A 23,131-nucleotide genomic window follows, 5' to 3' on the forward strand; every position below is an offset into this window, starting at 1 on the left:
TCACACAGCACAGGCACACCCCTGCAGGCTCACAGGGACCCCAAAACTCAGCCCAGAGCACAGCATCCTGGGAGGGGGGCACTTGGGAGCAGGGGGTGCATCAAGGACAGATCCTCGTGGCAGGATCCACAGCAACCCCAGCCCACAGCCCCAGGGAAGGGCCCAGGGCTCTGGCAGTCCACTGGGGCTTCCTGCACAGCCAAAGGCTGCCCAGCTTGTGCCTTCCATCACTGCAGGCAGCCCCATAAAGGCAGGAATGTGCCTCTTCCAGGGAAACACCGACCTTTCAAAAGGCATGGCTTGCAGTCAGCAGAGTTGGGAATGCACCAGGAGTGGAGAGAGGGGAAATTCATGGTCTGATGGCACAGCTGGGGCTTTCAGCTCCTCCAGGAAAGTCCAGCAAGGAGCACTGGCTGGAGAGGAGAAGGCTGGGGAGAAAGCAGGTTCTCCACTTTCACAACATCCACCAGTGCCATGGCCCACGGTGCACCAGCCCTGGGGAGGCACTGAAGGGCTAAAGCCTCCCCCAGAACATCCTCCCCATCCTCCAGGCAGACAGGGAAGGCTCCTTCCCACCTGCAGGATGTCACCTGAGCCAAACACCCTCCCAGTGCCTTACCAGCACCCAGCTTGGCAAGGGCACAAAGAAACAGGAGCCAGGGCCACAACGTGCCCAGGCAGGGCTGGGGACACCCCGAGGGACACCCAGCCCTCCTGTGCCAGCCTGGCTGTCCCTGTCACAAAGAACCACAGCCTGAGGAGGACCCAAGGCACCCAGGCTCCCTGAGCACACCTGTCCCAGAGGGGAAGGCTGCTCCTGCAGCATTCCACAGCCAGCCCCAAGCCCAGGCAGAGGGCTGCAGGGAGTCTCAGGGTGCAGGAGCTTTGGGGCTCCCCTCTTTTGGCCCTGCTTCCTAGAGCCAGGCAGGGCAGTGCTGGGGTGGGAGTCCCAAGCAAAAGGGCCAACAGAGCTTCAAGACAACTTCCTTCCTCAGGGAAATGTTTGGGTGATCTTGGGCAGAGAAACCCCAAATTAGGGTTTGGTGATACTCTCGTGCCCAAGGACAGGGGGGTGTGGGCAGCAGGAGCTCCCACTGAGCTGCCTGGGAGGATGTGGGGGTGCCAGAGCAGGCAGAGCTCAGGCAGGGACGCAGGCAGGGCTGTGCTGGGAATGGTACCCCGGAAGCTCCACCTCTGCTGGTTGCTTAGTGACCAGCATCCCACAGGAGCCACCGTGGCCCTGCCAGAAGCACCAGCCCTGCTGCAGAGCCCGGCAGCAGAGGGGGGCCAGGGAGCAGGCAGGGAGCAGGCAGGGAGCAGGCAGGGAGCAGGCAGGGAGCAGGCAGGGAGCAGGCAGGGAGCAGGCAGGGAGCAGTCCAGGTGCCTGGCAGCCTCCCCCTCCCTGCTGGAGCACCGGGATGGCTCCGTTGGGATGTGCTTCTCTGCCCTGAGCTGCACCCACAGCTCAGCCCCACCCAAAGGCCTCCAGGAAAGGGAGCAGCACTTCCAGATGGGACCCTCCCAGCCCAGGTGCAGCTGCTGCCTCCAGAAACTGATAAATGCCATGTAGGGAAGGGAAAGGACACATGGAAACACCTTCATCACATCTGAGCCCATCTCAAGAGCCGGTCCAGCTGACTGGGATCCCAGAATGGTTTGGGTTGGAAGGGACATTAAAGCCCATCCAGTGCCACCCCTGCCATGGCAGGGACACCTTCCACCATCCCAGGCTGCTCCAAGCCCCATCCAGCCTGACCTTGGACACTGCCAGGGATCCAGGGGCAGCCACAGCTGCTCTGGGCACCCTGTGCCAGGGCCTCACCTCCCTCCCAGGGAACAATTCCTTCCCAATATCCCATCCATCCCTGCCCTCTGGCAGTGGAAGCCATTCCCTGTGTTCTGTCACTGCAGGCCCTTGTCCCCACTCCCTCTCCAGCTCTCCTGGAGCTCCTCTAGGCCCTGGAAGGGGCTCTCTGGAGGCTTCTCTTCTCCAGGCTGAACACCCTCAGCCAACAGAGGCCAGCATTCCTCCAAACACCTCAAAATTCACTTGTGTGGAAGAAAAGGCTACAAGTTCACAGGAGAAGAGCAGCAGATCGGTAAGTGAAACAGGCAGGAACTCAAGGAAGAGAATTACTCTTGCAAATGTCTTTTTGGGTCCTGCCTGCAATTTATGCTGCTGTTCATCTCCCTTCTGAGGGAAGACAGATTACCTAGCTGGAAAGAGGAGCAGGAAACTGCTGTATTAACCATGGAAAACCACAGCTGGAAAATAGACCTTTGGGGGCTTCCTTAAACTATCCCCAGCATTGGTGTTTCTAGCAGAGCTCTGACCTCTCACAGGTCAGAGGCAGGGAGTAAACCTGAGCTTTCCCTTTGACTTGGCACCTGAAAATCTGACTGATCACTGAGCTGCAGGAAATCAATGCACCCACCAGCACAAGGAGGCTTCCATGAGCTTCCCACCCTGGCAGTGCCCCCTGGGCACTGAAGGAGCCCAAGAGAGCTGCAGTTCGCTGCTCCCCAAAGTCCCCAGCTCCCCTCAGCCCCAGCCAGGGCATCCATCCCTGCTGGCATATGGATGTGCTGAGCCACAGCATCCCACACTGGCTCACCCACCAGCAGCATCAATCCCTAAGGTTTTTCAGGGAAGTAGAGGAGAATATCTTAGGTGGGTTATTTTGGGTTTTTTTTGAAGATATGTTAAGGAGATATTTTCTGCAACAAAATGCCTGTTGCCATAAGGGTTTTAAACCAAAAGAAACATCCCTAAAAATCCATTTTTCTCAGCGTGCAGGTTCACCAAGGCTCAGGGAGCTGGTCACAGGTCCCACTAGGGCCAGGGCAGCTCCAGGAGCCCAAAGGCTGCTCTGCCAAGGCCTGGGAGGTGCAGCTGGCACTGGTTTCTGCCAGAGCCCGAGGTGCTGACACCTCTGCAAGCACTGCCTCCATCCAGGCGTGACACCACAGACTGCCACTGCTTGGGATTTATCCCCTTTGCTTTGTCTCACTCCCAAGGACAAAGCTGAAAACTCCTTTTTTGCCCCTGTTGAGCTGCAGCTGGAGTCTGGCTCAGCCCTGTGCAGGCAGCAGCTCCACTCCCAGGCTGGGCCCTCCTGTGCATCCCAGGGGTTGCCACCAGCTCTGCCCCACGTGGGAAGCTGGCACTGCTCCCTGCCCCCCTCCTGCACTCCAGCCAGCAGCAGGAGCTGAGTCATTCAGCAGGGCCAGCCCCAAGCAATGCCAACCCACAGCTGCACAAAGCCATCCCAGGGGCTCTGGGATCTGTGCTTGGAGCCCCCAGCTCCTGCAGCAGAGCTGCTCCAGCCCCTGCTCCCACCCAGCTCCTCCAAGGCCTCAGCACAGAGAGGAACCCCAGGCCAGCCCAGCCAGGCACAGGGCAGACATTTTCTGGAGAGCCAATATTGCTGCTTCTCCCTCACTCTCCCCCAGCCCTTCCATTTTACCTCCTGGCCAAACCTGAGCACGACAGCTGGTTTTTTTTTTCCCTTGCTGTTTAATCTCTCCCCAGCTCCCAGAGGATGTTCTCAGCGCCTGCAGAAGCTCAGCTACCTTTGATGTGTCTCAAATTCTACCCCCAGGCAGGTGACAAATATTCAGGGAACTTGGACAATTAAATGACAAGAGAAGGAAGGGCTGCAGGAAAAGCTTAAAAACATAATAAATAAATAAAGGGGAAGCAAAAAGCAAACCTGAGCAAAGCCTCCCCACCACATCCAAGGGCAGAGCCTGAGGGAGGCAGAGCCTGAGAGAACCACCAGAACCTCCTGCTCTGAGAGGAGGGTCCCAGCCCAGGCACCCTGAGCCCTGCCTTGGGAGCAGGGATCCCACTGTCACAGCTGGTCTGGCCCCACCACAGCAAATCCCAGCACAGCAATTTGTGTCCAGGAGGTCCTGGACCATGCACCAGCCCTGGGCAGAGGCTGGCACAGCCCCTGCCCTCCCAGCCAAACTGGGAAAGCTTCAGGCAGGACCAGGACCACAAAGCCAGAGGTGGCTCCAGCTCAGCCAGGTCCACCCCCGCCTGAGCGCTCTGTCCCAGCCAGCCTGGGCTGGCACAGCACCATGTGCTTCTGCTCACCAGCCTCTGGTCACCTCCTGGGGACCTGAAGGTGATCTGTGACCCTTCTAGAAGAGAAGCCTGGACTTTCCAAGAGTTGGGGCTGCCCATCTTGGTCAGCAGGGGAACGAGATGAGTGCTGGCAAGGCCACCTGCCCTCCCAGACAGCATCACCGTGCTTGGGCTGGCACAGGGGACACACCTGGAGATGCCTCTGGGCCCTGCTCCATGCCAGGAGCACCCAAAGCCACCTGACCTCCCAGCCTGCCCTGACCTCAGGGCACCACTCAGGGCAGCCACAGCCACCAGGGTCTCACATGGCTCAGCACTGTGACCCCTGCAGCAGCCTCAGGGACTGTCACTGGGGCTGTTCCTGGTGGCAGCACAAGGGTGACAACCCAGTCAAGGACTGTCACTGGCTCTGGTGGCAGCACAAGGGTGACACAATCTCCCAGGGCCGCAGCACCCGCCACATCCCCCGGCTCTGTCTCCCCGGCAACCCGGGCACCTTCTCACTCACAGCTGAGCAGCCTTGTGCACAAAAGCCCAGCTGAATCCAGAGCAGGATTAGGGCAGCTCTCTCCTTCCCTCACCCTCCCAAATCCATCCAGCCCCAATTTCCACCCAAAGCCCATCACAAAGCACCAGCTTACAGCGAGGCACGGGAGGTGCAGCTCCACCTGCCCCCACCCCAGGGGCTGTGCTGCCCCCCTGGGATTTTGGCTGCAGGAAGGTGGGGCTGGAGCAGGTGGAGTGACAGCACTGTCCCAGCACCGGCTGCCTTCAATGGCAGCATGCACATGGGAGCTGGACGGGTGACACCAGTGGCCACAAGCCCCAACCTCCCACTGCATCCAGCAAGTCAGGTGGCCCGGGGCTCTGACAGCTTCTGCACAGTGCAGAGCTCCCTGCAATGCCCCACCAAGTGTCCTGCCTGCTGCTCAGGGGGGCCCACAATAAAGGAAAGAGCAGCAAGGGCTGTGAGAAAGGGGCTGGAGGTGCTGTTGGAAGATGATGCCCCAGATCACACCAGCACCGGGGCAGGTGCTCTCCTGAACACGGCCCAGCCTCTGTTGTTCCCCTGGCAGCAAGTCCTGCAGATCCCCAGCCCACACTGGGCCTGCCCAGATGCTCCCCACAGCTCCACATCCCCTGGGCCTTGCTGTGCCAGAAAGGCTGTTGAAACACCAGTCTCAGGTGGCAAATCCTCCTCTGCAGGGATGTGAGAACAGACAGCTCTTCCGCTGCACCCAGCCCCACAGGGATCCCTGGTGCAGCAGGGCAGGAGCCCAGCCCAGCCCAAAGCCCTGGCCAGGAGGGGTGTGGAAGGTGGCACCAGAGCTCTCCATCACCTGCGAGGGCTTGGCTGAGCACAGGGCCATCAGAGCAGCAAAGTTGCCTCTTCCCAGAGCCCCAGCTCCTGCAGCCTGAGCACACAGCCCTGCAGGCACAGCAGGGGCAGCACCCAGCGTGGCTCTGCGCCAAGGTGGCTCCAAGAGCTGGGCTCGGGGGTCAGATGGGGGTGGGCACCCCAGGCTACCCCGCCGTGACCCAGCTCCTGAGTGCTGTGATGCACAAGAGGTTAAAGCTCGGCCAAGGCAAGCAGGGGTTTGCCAGGAGCCAGCCTTTCCCAAGAGTTCAAGGGAGCTGGCAGCTCCCCCAGCCTCCAGGGCCCACATTGCCACATACCAGAAACCTGTTTGCTCAGCCCCAGCAGCTGGGATGGCACAGAGCAGGGCTCGCTGACCCAAGGCATGTCTAGCAGCCAGGATGGGCCCCAAATCAAGAGGAAAGTGCAGCAGCAGCCCTGGGGCAGGGCAGGGCCAGGCAGGGCTCTGCCCTGGTACCCACAGGTGGCACTGCCAGCTCCCACTGCCTGTGCCAGGGCTGCCAGCCCTGCCAGGGTCCTGCTGCAGCACGGGGTGGAAGGCAGGGAGCATAGAGCAGCCTCATCCCCCAGGTGCTCTGTAAAACAGCCCAACAGCTCTTCTCAGGCCAGAGGGGATCTGTGCAGTGCCCTGGGCCAATTCCTCTTACAGGGACCTAATCCTGCCCAGGGTGTTGAGGGGGCACCTGGGCAGGTGCTCCGTGCTCACCTGAGCTCTGCAGGCACTAAAAACTGCCTGTGAGCAGAGCTGTGGGACTGAACCCCCAGTGACACATCCCAGAGCCCAGGGCTCTGCCCGGGGGTGGTGCCAGGAGCTGGCCCTGCCCTGCTGACCCTCTGTCTTTTGGGATGAGGAGTGACTGTCCAAAAGGTGCCACAGCCAAGTCAGCCTGGGCAGGGAGCCGGACCACCAGCCTGCAGCTATCCCTGCCCTCCTCCTCCAACCCTCACCCAGGGATGGCACCAGAGCACAGCCCTGGAATGTTCTGGTGCAGCAGGGCAGGGAGGCTGAGCCCAAGGCTGTGATGGCAGAGCCAGCCCTGGGAACCCAGCTCAGTGGACCACTGCCCACTGTGGAGCACCAGCAAGGCACCTGGGCTGCACTCCAAGAGCAGGCAGGGCTGCTGCAGCCCTTGTGGAACACCCCTCACCCTGCCAGGGACTGGCACAGAGCTCCTCCCATCCTTCCTCCTGCACAGAGCATGGGTTCAGCTGCCTTGTGCTGGGATGTGGCAGCCAGAGCAGAGCAGCTGCTCCCTGGGCAAGAGGAACACAGGGCCAGACACCCTGGGAAGCAGTGGCCTGGAGAAGGAGAGGACTTGAGGAGGGGAACTGCACCCAGAGCAAGGGAAGGCACCAAAAGGAGCCCAGTCCTGGCACAGGCTCAGCCCTGCCTTCCCCCATCTTCTCCCATCCAAAGGAAGGGCCAAGCACTCTCCCCACCATCACCATCCTCTGCTCTGCACTACACAAGGCCCTGTCAGGGTCTGAAGTGGTGACAAAGTGTCATTTTCCCCAAGGTAAGGTGACACCTTGTGCAGCATTGAGGAGGATGGGGTAGCTCAGTTGAAGGACCTGCAGTGACCAGCTGGTGGATGACCGTGTCCTGTGAGCAAGCTCCCACAGGATCAGCCCCCAGCCAGCCCCAGCAGGCAGGACCCCCTGCCCAGGAGGTGGGACCAGCCCCAGAGTGAAGGAGTTGCAGGAACCCAGAGACAGGAGAGGCTCATTGCCAGCACAATCCCTGTGTCACAACCAAAGTGCCACCAACCCCCCCAAAGCAGGGGGCACCTCCCTGGGCACAGAGCTGCAGCTGCCCAAGCCCCAGCACCCAGGAGATACGAGGGGCAGCTGTGAAACCAAAGACACCCAGACCTGGGCCAGGGCCCCCAGCTGTGCCTGGGCCACCAAAGCCACCAGCAAGGGCAAGGGGCTGGCTGGCACCAGGGTCACCAAGGGGATGGCACTCGTCCTCCTTCCTGCTCCCCATGCCAGCCCAGCACGGGGAACCCCAACAGGGATTTGCTCCCATCCAGGGGCAGAGCTTCCTGGTGGCCTTGCCCAGGAGCAGAACACTCCCTATGGGTACCCAGCCCAGGCGCCCACCCCAGGTACAGAGCCCAGGGCACCCTGTCCCACCCTTGGGGGACACTGTGGCCATGCAGGAGCACAAGAAACCCACATGAAACCCACATGAAACCCACCACTGACGTTGGGCCTGCAGCTCTGCCTCGACCAGCTGCAGACTGCTCATCCCACTGCCAAAGCCCTGCACACAAGGCAGGACGAGGCTCCCTGCCACTCCTGGCTCTCCCTGCAGACCTGCACCCCCGGGCACGGGTGGAGTTGGCATCTTGCAAAATGGCTGGAGGAGGAGAGCTGGTGAGAAACTGCTCATAAAACACAGCAGAGACCTGCCCTGCTGTGAGCCAGAGGCAGCTCCAGCCCCAGGAGCCCACCAGAGCAGCCCATCCCAGCCCTCAGCAGGGACCCAGATCCTCTGCCCACACCCACAGACCATGGAGATCCTGAGCAGGAAGGGACCCACAAGGACCATCCAGTCCAACCCCCAGCCCTGCAGAGACACCCCAACAACCCCACCCTGTGCCTGGGAGCGTTTTCCTAATGCTCCTGGAGCTCTGGCAGCCTTGGGGCTCTGACCATTCCCTGGGGAGCCTGGGAAGTGTCAGCACCCTCTGGGTGTGGAACCTTGGATAAAGAACCTGCAGCCATTGCCCTGTGTGGCAGGAGCCAAGCCCCATGGGCAGCAGGGTCTGAGCCCCGTGGTGCACATTGTCACACACTTCTGTCCCAGGACAGCAGGGTCCAGCTGTGGGGCTCCTCATCCCAATTTTCAGATAAGGACATCGTCCTCCCACCTCAGGCAGGGTGAGGGTTGTGCTGCACCTCTGCCCAGGCTTACCTCACTCTGCAGGTCAGAGAGCCACAGCAGGAGCAGGACCTTGTCCCTCCAGCCCTCCCCAGCCCTCAGGGCTGCTGGAAGCTGCTCACATCTGGTTTCCATGGCTGCCACTGTGCTGGGCAGTGGGGCTCTGGAATGGAGGAGTCCCACAGCTGGAGGGACCCTGGTGTCCCTGAAGAGGCTGGGCCACAGGCCCTCGACTCTTCCAAGCATCACAGCAATTGAATTCTGCAGCTCAGCCCTCTCCTCCCAGCCTTCCCAGGCTGCACCTGAGGCCAGCTGTGCCCAGCCCTGTGAGCCCAGGGACCTGAGCCCTGGGCAGCAATCCACAGCTAGCAAAACCCCAGAGATGGTTTGCAAACACACTCAGATCCTCCTCACAACAGAGACCACAGAAACCCAGAGAGGGGAAACCCAACAATGAAACCCCAAACCCCTCTGGCAGTGGACAGGGACAAGGCAGCCTGCAGGATTTCTGTGGGCAAAGGGGCTGCTGCCCCAGTCCCAGCTAAAGCAGGAAGCAATCCCAGCACAAAGAGAGCCACAACAAGCTCAAGCCCAGCAGTTTAGTGTTTTGGTGGGAGCAGGCCAGATTCCCAGGGGTTCCTGGCAGACAAGCCTCTCCCTGCAGCATCTCTCCGTGCTGAGCAACCTTTTCTGTGCTGTAAAACCCACTCAACCTCATGTGGGATGTAGAAAGGAGAAAAAAGCTTTCAGGATAAACTCACGCTGCTTCCAGGGGCTGCTCTCAGCACTCAGTTCGGGCACGATTCACAACCTGCAAAGAAGAAACCAGATTTGGTTAAAAAGAAGGGACAAGTCCTGCCCAGAGATGTGACAAGCACTCAGAAGGACAGCTAGAGCTGTCACCAGAGGGTGCCTGCCCATCTCCAGCGCTGTGTTTGGATTCCATACCAATCTCCCTGCTGGAAACGGGAGCTGTGCATTGCCTCAGACTCCTTCTGCTCTCCTGATGTGCAGCCAGCCCCGCTCCCTCCTGGAGAACAGCAAATATTTACTACAGCAGAGCCCACACACCTCTGAGTGCCACCAGATCCCCTGGGCATGGCCCAGGCTCTCCTTTCAGGCCATCTGTGCCACCTCTTTGTCACCCATGGCTGTGGCTCCAGGGCAGCAGCTGGCCAGCAGGGCTTTGGTGCAGGAGCCCCGAGCCAGCCCCGCTCCTGGCATGGCAGCTCCAGCAGGGCAGGAGCAGAACCAGCAGCCAGCAGGGACAGCCCAGCCTGCAGCAGGGTTTGCAGAGCCTCTTTTACATGACAAGTGCACCTGGGCAGGGAGAAGGATCTGCCCAGCAGCACCACAGTGCCACAGGAGGAGGAAGCACGGTCTGGCACAGCAGGGATAGCTCCCGCTTCTCCAAGGGTTAATTGTCGAACATCCTCGGACAGGCGAGGCCCAGCCTCCCCCCAGGCAGAAGCAAAGCAGGCCTATGCAAAGCTCCCTCCTCTCCCATGGATTCAGCAAAATCCTTTCACTCTCCACAAGCAAACATCAGCTATGTGCAGCCCAGAGCCCGCCCAAGCAGCACCGACCCAAGCAGCACAAAGGCTGCTCCCAGCCAGAAAACCTGATGTAATAAAGCTGTGAGCTTCAGCACCTCCAAGGAGACAAACCCACCTTCGAGCAGGTGAGCTGCAGGAGAGACAAGGTGATGAGGAGGGGGTGGCAGCTGCCACCTGCATGGCCCTGCCCTGTGCCTGTCACCCTGGGGAAGCACAGGCAGGATGTCACCATGGGCTGGCTCTGGGTGCAACCCTGCCCAGTGGGCACAGATCCCTGCCCAGCCTGCCTTAGCTGTCCTGGCTGTGGGGAGCAGGGCTGGGTGCCCATGCAGGGCAAGCCTGTGCCCAGCTCCAGCGCCGGTGGCACCCACAGCCCCGGGTCCCCCCACCCACAGGCACCACTGCCATGGAGCCTGAGCATGGAGCTCGGGCTGTGTCCCAGTGTGATTCAGGGATGGCACTGGTGTCTGGGGGCTGCTGTCCCATGCCAGTACCCTCATGCCCACACTGCTCCATCCCAGAGCCCAGACAAACCTCCCTCCTTCACCTGCCTACTCTGCCCACGCAGCTGCTCCTGCTCAGAGGCTCAGGAGGCAGAGCAGACCAAGCCCCTGGGAGAAGGGCTCTGTCTCTCCAGCAGGACATGGGTGCCACCAGGCTGAGCTGATCCACAGGCCGGACTCCAGCAGCAGGCACAGGGCACACAGGGGTACACAGGGGACCTGTGGGATTCTCTTCCTGCTCCAGCACAGCTTCCGTGGCCCTGCTCCTTCTCTGTGGGGCCCAATGATTTCTGTGGGTACTCCACGCTGCTGCCAGGTTTGTGCGCTTGGATTTCTCTCATCCCAGCTCAACGGGGGGTCCAGAGATGCCCAGCAGAGATGGGCAGGCAGGTGCAAGAGCAGCCAGCTTCCCACAGACCCCAAAGGAGGAGTATGGCAGCCGGGGCTCCCAGGGCTGCACCCTGCTCCTGCTGCGAGGCAGGATGGAGGATGCAGCCACCACAGGCTGGGCAGGGCAGTGGCACTCAGCACTGCCCAGCCTGCCACACAAAGCCCCTGCACTCCCCATCCCCTCAGCCCATCCCTCCTGCCCTGTGAGAGGCACCGTGGCTGCTGTGCCAGCTCCGAGCCATGGCCCTGTTGGGGTGTGAGGCACTGATCAATTAGGATCACATTAATGGAGTGTTCTGGGAATCCTGGCAGTGGGAGTGAGGCCTCCCCCAGCCCTGCTTGCTTCTGCCCACGAGCAGCAGCTCCCCAGAGCAGAAAGTCACCTCACTGTCACCACCTTGTCAGCGCAGCCAGCCCAGCCCAGGCACGGGGACAGGCACAGGGATACGGTGGCACACAGATGGAGGCACCGCTGGCCGGGCTTAGGAAGGAGCCCTGCACTGCCCCAACTCACCCAGATTTAAAGCAGCACCTGGCACAGCTGCTGATGGGTCCAACCGAGGGACAAGGACTCGTAGTGTCCCCTCCAGCACAGCAGGGGCACACACGGGAAGGGAGTGCAGCTGGAGAGGAGCCCTGGAGACACAGGGGAGTCCATGGACCACACCAGGGACTACAGACCACACCACCATGGCCTTCCCAGGCCTGCCCGGGCTGAGACAGAGCTCCAAAGCTCTGTCAACAGCGTGGAGGTGCCCAGGAGGGCTGAGAGTGCCCCTGTCCCCAAAACACAGCATGGGCAGCTGCACCTTCTCTACATCCTGTGGTCCTTCCCTTGGTCACCCCAAGTCAGACAGGTCTTACACCAGACCAAGGTGACAAGCAGGAATTTACTCATCTCATAGAATCCCAGAATGGTTTGGGCTGGAAAGGACCCGAAACCCCATCTTGTTTCATCCCCTGCCATGGGCAGGGACACCTTCTACTAGACCAGGATGCTCTAAGTCCCATCCAGGCTGGCCTTGGACACTTCCAGACATGTTATGCTACCATGGCCACCATGCCCTACCAGCAGGAAGCATTCCCTGGTTCCCTGAAGAACAGCCCCAGGGAACTGGCAGAGGTAACAGCCCCTGCCCCACAAAGGGATGTGCAGACCCAAGCCAGATCAGCCCTCCCAGGAGGCTTCTCTTGTTCTGGCTATTCCACACAACCTTCAACTATCAGGACTTGAGTAAATCTGCTAAAGGGAAATACTGCTGAGAATTTGGGCTGGAATTTTCCCCTGCCAAAGTTCACCATCACCACATCAGTCTGTATACTAGTAAAAAATAACACCTTCCCACAGTGAGCAGCAGCCCCACTGTCCAAGAACCCCTCTCCCACCTCGAGCCCTTTGTCACATCCCTCTCAGCATCCCCACAGCTGTGCCAGGTGCCCCGATCCCCTGTGCTCCTGCCAGCACAGACACTGCCAGATCCAGAGTGCACCTCATTACAGCATCCAGCTGCTCCCCACGGGATCATCGAGAGAAAAACCCACAGGACCCCCGGGCCCTTCCCGTGTGGCCACCTGGGGATGGTGGAGATGCTCCAGGGAGGATGGAGGGGCTGGGCCGGGCCATCCCCGCCCCTGGCCGGCCAGGACACCTCACTCGCTGCTGGCACGGCCCCAGCCTGTTTGATGAGCTGATTACAAAGGGGAATGTGTCATTTCAAACACACAATCAGATTTCCCGGCCCTTCTGCCCATAACAAAATGTCTCGTGAAATGGCTCATTCTGTTCTCCCATAGAAACGTGTTTCCCTTCTAAAGCCTGATACGAGGAGAGGAGGGGGAAAAAAAAAGGAAAAGGCAAAGCTAAAAATATCACCCGAAAGATACCATGACAGCAACAGATTCACAGGAAAAGGGGGCTGTGAATGTGTTAAGATCCTGTTTAATCTCTCCCCAGCCACCTAAAAAATGCACCGAAGGCAGAAACGATACCTCAACATTTCCTTTGTGTGGAGCTGACTCCACCCTGTGTTTTCCTCTCCATCTGATGCTCGGGGAAGGATAGCAGCAGACATCTCCGCTGCTGCCAGGCAGCGAGGGGCCCCGGCAGTGGGTTAGTAGGAGCAGAGGGAGGAAGGAGCTGGTGGGAGGAACCTGGCAGCAGGGCTGGGCTGTGAATCCCCATTCAGCATCGCCTCAGCTGCAGGATGCGCTTTACACTGGTGCAGCACCTGCTCCTGCTCCCCCCAGTGCCTCGCCAGGGCTCCAGGGGGGCTCGGGGACAGCCCCAACCAGCCAGGTGCTCCCAGGTCCAGTCACAGCTGGGGGGGAGCGGGCTGGGCACTGAGAGGGGGATGGAGCAGATCCTGACCTGCGGCCACATTTCACTGCCACAGAGAGGCCAAGTGGCCGAGTGAAACTGCTGACCTGCTGGCGGACACAGATCTGAAGCTTCAGCCTCATTTGTCTCGTGTTCTGAGCACAATGGGGTCAGGCCAGCATCCCCCTGGCTGTGCCCCCACCAGCCCGGGCTGCTGGGCAGCTCCAGCAAGAGGATCCTGGCCCGGGCACTGCTGAGCCCCCAGGAGCCTGCACAGGGCTGCATAGACCATCAGCAGGAGATGGAAAGAAAATCCTCTTCCAGAGATTTATCATCCAGATTTTAAGGCTCTGTCTGCTGCTTCCATTCCTGGGGAAGGGGCACGGGTGGGCTCAGGGGTATGCACACACCAGTCAGGACACTGACAACTCTGAGCTGCATCCAGAGCCCCCTCAGTTGTGTACTGGGACAGTGAGACAAGAATTTGTATCAAATGACCCATCCGGGGCTCTGGGATGTCTGTCCCATTCCACACAGTGCCATCACTCCCTGCCCGGTGCAAGGAGAGCAAACCTTGACTCCTGTCCCAGTCGTACCAAACTTCAGCCCAACAGCTCTTCTTAGGATTGGATACTAGGGAGAAATCCTTCCCTGTGAGGGTGGGGAGGCCCAGGCACAGGCTCCCCAGAGAAGCTGTGGCTGGACATGTCCAAGGCTAGGTTGGACGGGGCTTGGAGCAACCCGGGATAGCAGAAGGTGTCCCTGCCCATGGCAGGAGGGTTGGATTGAGATGAACTTTAAGGTCCTTTCCAACACACACCCATGATTCTATGGCTCCAGCATCCCTTTTGAGCAAGGCAGGACAGAGGGAGCAGCTGCCATCCAAGACAAGGGACATCCATAGGGCCTGGGCCCAGCACCCTGCTTTGTACCAGGGACACGCTGTGTGCACAGGAGAGCAGCTGCAGGAAGCAGCCACTGCTTCCACACTGGAAAACGTGGCTGCCCAGACTTCCTCCTCCTCATCTGAAGACACACTTAGGTCCTGGACACCCCACAAGCTTCCCCTCAAGGGCTGGAAGGAGAGGAAGGCTGGATCTGCAGCCCCAGGGAAGCCTTGCAACATGTCCCCAGCACTGACAGTCTCCTCCCACCATGCTTTCCCCCTCCTGTAATCCAGACAAGAGCATGATGAAGGACCAGCCTGACCAGCAGCAGTGATGCTCAACTTTACAGCCCTGAATGGCACAGGGCAGGGGCTACAAGGGGTTCCCAAGGGACGCTGGAGCTTCCTGCAGCTCACACAGACCCAACTCCTTCCAGGCTCAAGGGACAGCACAAGCTCCCAGTGCCTCTGAGCCGAGGCTGAGAGCCCACATCCCCCTGCAACAGGGTCAGGGCCAGCCCCAGTGCTCAGCACCACAGACCTGCACAGGCTGTGACAAACCCAAACCTGCTGACTCAGAGGCACTGAGTCCTCTGAGGAGAACAATGAGTCTGGCAGCCATGGCTGTCACAGCCCCAGCGCATTTTTAGGTGCTGCAAGAGAGTCAGGTGTTCATGGATGCACAAATTTCCCTTTGCAGGAGCTCCCAACACCCAGGGGCTGCCACTGTTTTGTGTTTCTCCTTTGGCAGAGGGAGCTTCAGGCTCAGCTCAGACCTCCAAGTGACAGGCACCGCACGAAAGTCTACTACAGGCAGGCCTGGCAGCCGCCCACGCCGCTCCGGCGGAGCCGAGCGAGCTGAGCCCATCTCCTTGCGCTCCCCATCGCGTCCCAGCTGCCACTCGGCACCAGAGCCCCGTGCTCAGGGCAGCAGGGAAACAGCCCAAGTGCACAGCCAAGGAGAATTAAGGCAAAGGACGCTCCAGTGATGTCTGTGAGTCTGAGCAGGAAGCTCGGAGCAAGGCCGGGAAGAGCCAAGCCCACCCCCTGCCCTTTAACCGACAGGTCATTCTCAGCAGCTTCCTAATTTAGAAACCCTAATTAGTTATGGGAAAGATTTCTTCTGTTAGGGACAGAATTAGTCAGGCACCTGAGTGGTCTGTGTGTGTCTGGAAGGCTCCTGTAGGAAAGCAGAAGTCCCCAGCAGTGCTGGAGTGAGGGGAAGGCAGGCAGGACTCCCGGAGTGACGCTGGAACCCCCGCGGGACGAGGGCTCATTGCTGCCAGCAGAAAGCCTTCATGAATTCCAGAAACCAGGGAGAGATCCAGCTCCTCACCAGGACCAAGGTCATCACCCAGAGCTTAACAGGGAGCTCAGCTGCCTGGGGGAAGAAAAAGACTTTCCCCATTCTATGCTGCAGTGACTTCTTCAGCTGAGCCAGCCACCCCTCCTGGCCACAATGACATCACTCGTTACCCTGGAAGGTTGTGGTGGTGGTGGCAGCAGCCCAGGGAAGGGGGCCCAGCACGCTCTGTGTCTGTACAGGGAAGGCACCAAAACCATCCCCTTCTGCACACCAGGAACACTCACACCTTTAGCTCAGAAATCCCATACTGGACTCCAAAAACCATTTCTAGATGCTTCCTCCTGACCAAAACATCTCCCCTAAGAGTTCTGGAGAATGCTCATATCTCAAAAACTGGTAAAAACCAAAAATTCTAGGCAGTCCTAGGCACAACATCCACAAGCAGCCAAAGCAGCAGGGTCCTGCCCAACACAGGCTCTGCACCCCACAGCCCTGCCCAGGGCTCTGCTGGGAATGGTTGCATGGAGGAGAGCAATCCCCATGGCACAGGGATGGTGGGGAGAGGAGAGGAGATGGGAATCCTCCCAGAGGGGCTCACAGCCCACAGGAGACAGCTGCACCCTTGACTCCAAACACAGAGGCCATCCCTGGGTAAGGAGGGGAGCTCTGGACCTACCACAGCTTCCAGAATATGCCCTGTGTCCCTGCAGGCAGCAGACAGGTCCTCATGGAGAGACCCAGCACCCCGGGGAGCCCTGCAGAAGGGCGCCATGCCTGCCGAGCCAGGCTCTGAACCAACATCATTAAAGAGTAATTAACTAATTTCCTTCCTGAAAGGACCACCACCCAAAGCCAGGCAGCCTCCCCTCAGCTCCAAACTCGCCCCATGGCAACAAGGACATGCAGCTGAAGCCACCAGAGCTGCTCCCCAGCCGTGGTCCAAGGGGCCTGGCACAGCCAGAGGATGTGGAGACCCACAAGGAGCAGAGAAACAACGTGCTTCCCCACACCCCGAATTTTTCTGGAGTAAAAATCCCTTTGGGCAACTGTAGCAGGAGAAAGCTGGAGGGAAAGTGCCAGCTAAGTGCAGGAAGGAGATGGAGGCATGGGCTGGTCTCGCTGGGGATGCTGGAGAAGCCACACCTCATGCACAGCAATGGAGAAGGGGCTGATCAGGAGTCACCTCACACCATCCACAGCTGAATGAAGCACAGCTTTGCCATCGCCTGCAGCACACCGAGACTGCCCAGCTGCACACCCAGACCATTGTTTGCCCACAGGAGGGTCCCCACCGAGACGGGCTGAGGGCCGGGCAGCAGGAGGGAACAATACAGAGAAACAGCCAGAGAAACAGCGATGGGAAATACAGAAACCACTGATGGGGAAAGGGCCACGCAGGTCCTCTAGTACAATCTCCCGGGTAACCAGCCTATGGAGAAAATGCTGAGCTCAAGGATACCTCCAGAGCCCACCTCCTGCCATATGACGGTACTCCAAAAATAACCACAGAAATATGCGAGGACCCATTCCAAGTTGTTCCTGGCTCTCTGCACATTCTCCCTGTAATGTAAATCGTCTCCCTGAAATCACAGCCCGGCGGTTCAATGTGCTACCTCAGCTCGGGGCTACGGATCCCGGGGCTATGCATCCCCGGGGCTATGGATGCCGGGGGTCGCCCGGTTCCTCCCGCAGAACGGGGCTGGAGCTGCCGCCTGCCCGCGCTGCCTGCCCGGCGCTGGGAGCGCCGCCGGAGCCCCGCGGGACCGGTCCGGCCCCGCCCGCAGCATCCCGGCGGGACGCGGAGCGGGATGCGCCGCTGCCGCCGAGGGAAGGCCCGGCTCGGGGCAGCTTTCCCGGCGCCGGGGCTGCAGCCCTGCCCGCCTCTCTCCTCGCAAGCGCCGCGCAGCACCTGGGGCTGCCCGGCCCCGCACCCCCGGCCGCTCACCTCGGCTCTGCCCGCTCGGCTCGGCTCGGCTCGGCTCCGTTCCGCCGCCGTGTGCCGGGCGCGGCCGCCGCCGCTGCCCGTCCGTGCCCGCTCCTGCCCCGCCGTGCGGCGGGCGCGGCGCAGCGCGGGGCGGGCCGGGCGCGGTGCGGCGCTGCGGAGGGGCGGGCCCGCACCCGCACCGCCCGCACGGCCCCGCGCCGCCTCCGCCCGGAGCCGCTCCCGGCCCGCCAGGGCTGCGGGGGCCGCGGGGCTCCCTCCGTCCCCGGGGCTCCGAGACCCCCCGCGGGTCCCCACGCACGTCCCGCGGGAGCCGGTACTTTCAGTCTCCTCCCCCAGGGCCCCGTCCCTGCTGAGCCCCCTCTCTCATCCCGTGCGGGACTTGCGGCGGGTCCTGCAGCTCCCGGGGGTGCCCGGCCCTTCGTGGAGCACCCCGGGCTGTCCACCGGCGGCGTTTGGGGGCACACCTGTGAGCCGGCCCCGGGAGATCTCCACATTAGCAGCTGGCCAGACTTGTGCATTTTGGGGATGCAAGGGCAAGCAGCATCCCCAGGAGATGTAAATGGTAAGGGGAGGCTGCTGCTCTTCAAAATCTGTGTGCACCCACAGCACGGACAGGTAGGAAACACAGGCACACTTGGATGCACAGCAGGGATGCACTGGATGCACAGCAGGTATGCACTGGATGCACAGCAGGTATGCACTGGATGCTGAGGGATTCGCTGGATGCACAGCAGGGATGCAGTGGGGGCACAGGGGTGCAGTGGATACACAAGCAGGGATGCAGTGGCCACTCTGCTCCCAGTGTAAGCCCTGAGTATGGGTCTGGCGCTCAGACAGGAGCAGGGAGGTGCACACTCGGCCCTCTCTGCCCCCCTGTGTGGCTGACCCTGAGCAGTGAAGGCTGCAGGGAGGTGCCAGCCCAGCACTGGGGTCTGGGTTCCCAGAGCTGTGGTGGCTCCCAGCTCAGTACCTGATCCCCTCTGCTCACGTGCTACCGAGCAGGACTCCCAAGAGCACCTCGTGCCCTGACTGCCCTGCAGGGCCTGCCTTTGCTCCCTTAATTGGTGGCATGGCTGCCCTCAGTGTCTCTCCTTGTGTGAGGGACAGAAAAGGCCTCCAGTGGTGTGAGGGAGACCAGGGGACCCTTCCCAGCAGGGAAGCTCCAGCCTGGAGCCTCTGCCTGTCCTCTGCAGCCAGGCAGTCACAGTGTGTCAGCACACGGTCACCTTCTGGCAGCCGTGGGTGCCAGGGCTCTGTGCCAGCTGCCTCTGGGTGCTGCTCCTCAGCTTCCTCCCCCCCAGCCCCAGGGAATCCTGTGGCTCCCAGTCCCACAGGGAGCCTGACCCCTCAGCACCAGGGCTGGGCTGGGGCGCTGGGATGAGGCAGGCTTTGTGTGAATGTTTTAGAAAGTGCCTCCTTTATTAGCCACGCCGAGGCTTTTTCCCTGACAAACCACATACCAGCAGAGAGTACCAGGAACAAAATGAGGCTGCATGGTCCAGTGGTTTGAGCCAAGGCAGTGATGCCAGCGGGATTGTGGGCTCTAATCCCCTGCTGAGCTGTTGACTCACTGTACAAACTCAGGCAGGTCCTGCCCTTTGTGCAGTGGAGAAGCTCAGCTGGAAAGTTGGGTAAATAGCAGGAACCTCTTGAAAAAAAAAGAAACACCCTACTGCATGGGAGCCAGCTTGAGGGAGGGCATTCATTTACAAATAAATATTCCAGCTGGCTGCTGAGATCCCCTGTGCAGGCACAGCTTTCCCTCTCAACCTTCCACCGCTGCACATCCTTAAGGGACAGTGCTGAAGAGGTGCTCTGCCTGCTGCAGGGGTGGCTGCCCTGCAAGAGACAGCATTTGCTGCAGGGGACACAATTGGTGTGAATTTGTAGGAAATTTATACAGGAGAAAAGCTGCACTGTGTTGTTGAAAAAAAAAAAATAATTGCATTTGTGTGCAAGCTGCTGTGACTGTCTGCATTCATCTTCCAGGCCTTCAAAGGGAAAACAGTGATGGCTGCTCAGGGGGTTCTGTCACACTCCAAAGGAAAGTCTGGGAAATGTAAATGTTAATTCACCCTTTTGAGTGAATTTGGGTCAGATAAGTCAGTGGGTGACTGCACTGGCAGCACTCTGAGCACAGATACCCTTAATGTCACTGTCCCCTTGGGATGTAGGATCCTCTTTAGGAGCCAGGGAGCTGGAAGAAGAACATACAGAACAGATTTCCCCAGTGAATCCTTCACTCCTAATCTCACACTGCTGCAAACAACCCAGCCTGTCTTCCCCTGACCACCAAGCTAAAGACTGAATCTCTCCAACAGCCCTGAAGACATGGAAAATGCACCTCTGGCCTACTGAGGAGAGGGAAAGAGCTTCCCTGGCAAAATAATCCCCTGGGAGCTCTCGGTGGCCACAGCTGTGCTGGGCTCTCCTGGCTGTTCAATAGCTGATAAATGAGTTTTCCTGCATCCCTGTCCAATTCCTGCTGCAGTGATGGGAGCAAATGGAAATACCACACATGGCAGATGGGGTGGGCAGGGAGGGGACAGCAAGACTTCTCTATTCCCTCAGAAAACACTAAGGAAATGTAAATTTTGCAAGGTTTTCAGGAACTTAACTGAAAATTAAAAGATATTTCAAGAAATGTAAAGTTATTTAAGGGAGCTGCTATTTGTTCAGATTTTTTTTTTCAGATGAATTGAACACATTTCCAGAAAACACGGCTGTTTTAAACCCCAAATGCAGGCACCACTCAGCTGGTGGAGGTGCCCTTCTGCCTGTCCATTGTCCAGTGTCCACCCTGGTTTTCCATGGGTGCACAAGGGAAATCTTGGAGCTTCCTGCAGCCTCAGTGTGAACAGAGGGACCTGTGAGCCCTGGGAGCTCCATGGGAAAAGCTTCCTCTACTGAGAGTTAGGTAAGCCCAAGTGAGGATGTCCTGACCAGATTCTCACTGTCCAGCAGAATCAACCTGAAACAACACAAAGCCCCCACAAATCAGCGAGGACTGGCATAAATTGCCAAGGGCTGGCAGATGTTTCACAGTTCAGTTTTAGGACAGATTTGGGCGTCAGGCTTTTCCCAGATTTTTAGCAGCCCAGGGAGACATCCTGGGCTGATCCCACAGCGTGGGCAGAGGTGAGGGGGGAATTCTGCTCCCATGCCCACCCAGGTGAGACCCCACCTGCAGAGCTGCGTCCAGCCCTGGGGACCCAACATTAGAAGGATGTGGAGCTGCTGAAGTGAGTCCAGACAGGGCAAAGAGATGTTCCAAGGGCTGGAGCCCCTCTGCTCTGGGACAGGCTGGGAGAGCTGGGGGTGTTCAGCCTGGAGAAGAAAAGTCTTCAGGGAGACCTTGGAGCCCCTTTCAGTGATTTAGGCTTATAAAAATGAGGGAGAACAGCTTTTTACACAGGCAGATGGTGACATGACAAGGGGAAATGCTTTTAAACTAAGAGACCAGATATTTAGATTGGTTGTTAGGAAGAAAATGTTCCCTGTGAGGGTGGGCAGGTCCTGGCACAGGGTACCCAGAGCAGCTGTGGCTGTGCCTGGATCCCTGGCAGTGACCAAGGCCAGGTTGGACAGGGCTTGGAGCAGCCTGGGACAGTGTCCCTGCCATGGCAGGGGATGGAACTGAATGGTCTTCAGGGTCCCTTCCAACCCAAACCAGTCGGGGTCTATGGCTCTATCTCGTTGAGAGCCTCCAAGCTCTTTCATTCCATCAACTTTTCCCCTCTCAATTTACCTCTGCAGTCACTCTGGCCTGGCTTTATGAGAAGGAAAGCCAAGAGGAGCAGCACATTCTCCAGCAGTGCCTGTGGAATGCATTTCTACATGGAAACCTGCTCTTCTCTGAAGGAGACAGATCAGAGGGGTGCAGCTTGGGGCCCAGCTCCAGGGTGCAGCTGTGGAAACAAACCTCCTACAAGGAAGAGCACCTTGGATCTCCTGGAGCTTCACCTTTCAGGCCCAGAGCAAACCTTCAGCCAGTCCTCACAGCCCCGGTGCTGGGAAGGGCCACGTGCAGCCATCACCAGCCCTGCTGAGGATGCTCCATGGATGCTCCAGGTGTCTTAGGTCAGAAGATGTGGCTTGGGGCTGTGTTCAATCATCATCAATTAGAGGTGGGGCAGTTCTCTGCTGTTTATTGGGCAGTTTTCTTTATCTCTTCCACAATCAATCCTCCCTCAAGGAGATCTCTGCTGTTCATGCACCATTAATTATTTATTATCTTCTGTTCATGGCCAGGGAGTGTCCCTGCATGGCTGATCAAATTTCATCATCCCAGGGGAGGAGCCAAGCATTCCTACCTGGATCCAATCTGCCCTGGGAACAGCCCAGCAGCCTTTGCCCACTGCATTCCCAGAGGAGCAGCTTTCTGCTGCCCTGCATTCCCAGAGGGAGAGCAGGCCCATCTCCAGCAGCCCTGGAGCTGCAGAGGAAAACTCCCCCCTTGTGCAGGATCCTGCTCCAGCAGAACCACAGCTGGCACTGCAGGAGGGCTGAGCCCCCCTGGGATGGGACTGTGCCACCAGCCTGAGCCCCCCTGGGATGGGACTGTGCCACCAGCCTGAGCCCCCCTGGGATGGGACTGTGCCACCAGCCTGAGCCCCCCTGGGATGGGACTGTGCCACCAGCCTGAGCCCTCCTGGGATGGGACTGTGCCACCACCCTGACAGACAGGGGGCCAGGGCCTGCTCTGACTCTGGAAGTGCTTTGTTTTGTATTGTTGCACTTGTATTTTTAATTTTCTAGTAAAGAACTGTTATTCCTATTCTCATATCTTTGCCTGAGAGCCCCTTAATTTCAAAATTATAACAATTTGGAGGGAGGGGGTTTACATTTTCCATTTCAAGGGAGGCTCCTGCCTTCCTTAGCAGACACCTGTCTGTTCAAACCAAGGCACACTGACACAGGGATGCAGCAGGAGCTGGAGTAGGGCTGTGTTGAGCTGAAGGAGGCCCTGCCTGGCACAGGGGGACAGAGCTGGGGCTGCAGGTCTCTGCAGAGGGGCTGGGAGCACCCAAAGCCTTTATTCCCTAAATCCCAGCAGCAGGGAAAAGGGGGTGTGTGTGTCTGTGCCTTTTGGGAGGAGGTTATTTTGGGAATCCCTGCCTGAGCTGCTGCTGGTGCTGATGCTCTGCGATAACAACCTTTCATGGCTCTTGCTTGTTTATGCAGGGCATGAAAAGGCCCTTTGTGCAGTTCGGGGAGCTGGCTGCCAGCTGGGATCAGTGAGACGCTCCCTGTGTGCTCCTCTGCTCCAGCCCCCTCAGCAAAAGCCCCCAAGGGAGGCTTGGGGGTGCCCACGGGCAGGGGTGGCAGCCCATAGGAGAGGGGCCACAGCTGCTGCAGCTCCTGGGCACCTCCTACCCTTCATCCTTTGGGTGGTGGGAGCGCTGGGGAGCTCAGGCAAATGTTTCCAGCCAAAGAAAACATTTCCAGCTCTTGATGCCATCTTCTTCCAGGCTGTTCAAGTGAGATCCAAATCTCAAAGAAGTCCCTGGGACAGATGTCATTAGGGACTGTCACCAGATCTGGCAATCCAGCCCTTATTATCCCTGCATGTCTGCAGCCCTGAAGTCTCAGGGGATGAGCAGACATCCCACTGCCTTCATCCTTTGCTTCCCAAGTGCTCCCAAGGACCTTCTCCCCAAATGCTCTCAGTGTCTGCCCTTCAGACAGTTGGGATACTGTAGGTAGTTATGCACATGGTGGAAAAATAGGAATAAAAGGGCATGAAATGCATTTTTTAATTAATCAAAGAGATTAATGACCCGTGTCAGAGTTAGGACACATCCCACCTGCTGCCTTGCAGGTAGGAGGCCTTCAGTGGAAGCATTGCTGCACCCCTGGGACACTGGGAG

The 23,131-nt window shown here is 59.0% G+C and overlaps 1 protein-coding gene and 1 long non-coding RNA gene across 13 annotated transcripts in view; one reads left to right on the forward strand and one right to left on the reverse strand.

The window, feature by feature from the left end:
- EPB41L1 (erythrocyte membrane protein band 4.1 like 1) overlaps nucleotides 1-17,379 on the reverse strand; it is a 68,251-nt gene extending 50,872 nt beyond the window's left edge. For all 11 annotated transcript variants that reach the window (XM_059862383.1, XM_059862378.1, XM_059862386.1 and 8 more), the window contains exons 1-2: nucleotides 17,262-17,379; nucleotides 9,120-9,169 (exon numbers count right to left, since the gene is read on the reverse strand). The gene's annotated coding sequence lies outside the window, so the exon portion shown is untranslated. The remainder of the gene's footprint in view (nucleotides 1-9,119; nucleotides 9,170-17,261) is intronic.
- Nucleotides 17,380-17,454: 75 nt separating this feature from the next.
- LOC132335875 (uncharacterized) lies at nucleotides 17,455-22,044 on the forward strand. Of its 2 annotated transcripts, none has more exons than XR_009488756.1 (3): nucleotides 17,455-17,823; nucleotides 19,941-20,178; nucleotides 21,018-22,044. It is a non-coding gene; the product is annotated as an uncharacterized LOC132335875 (long non-coding RNA). The 2 variants fall into 2 exon arrangements; XR_009488758.1 differs by having other exon boundaries at nucleotides 19,955-20,178.
- The last annotated feature ends 1,087 nt before the right edge of the window (nucleotides 22,045-23,131 follow it).

Source organism: Haemorhous mexicanus, chromosome 18, assembly GCF_027477595.1.
Source record: "Haemorhous mexicanus isolate bHaeMex1 chromosome 18, bHaeMex1.pri, whole genome shotgun sequence".
Taxonomy (NCBI): Eukaryota; Metazoa; Chordata; class Aves; order Passeriformes; family Fringillidae; genus Haemorhous; species Haemorhous mexicanus.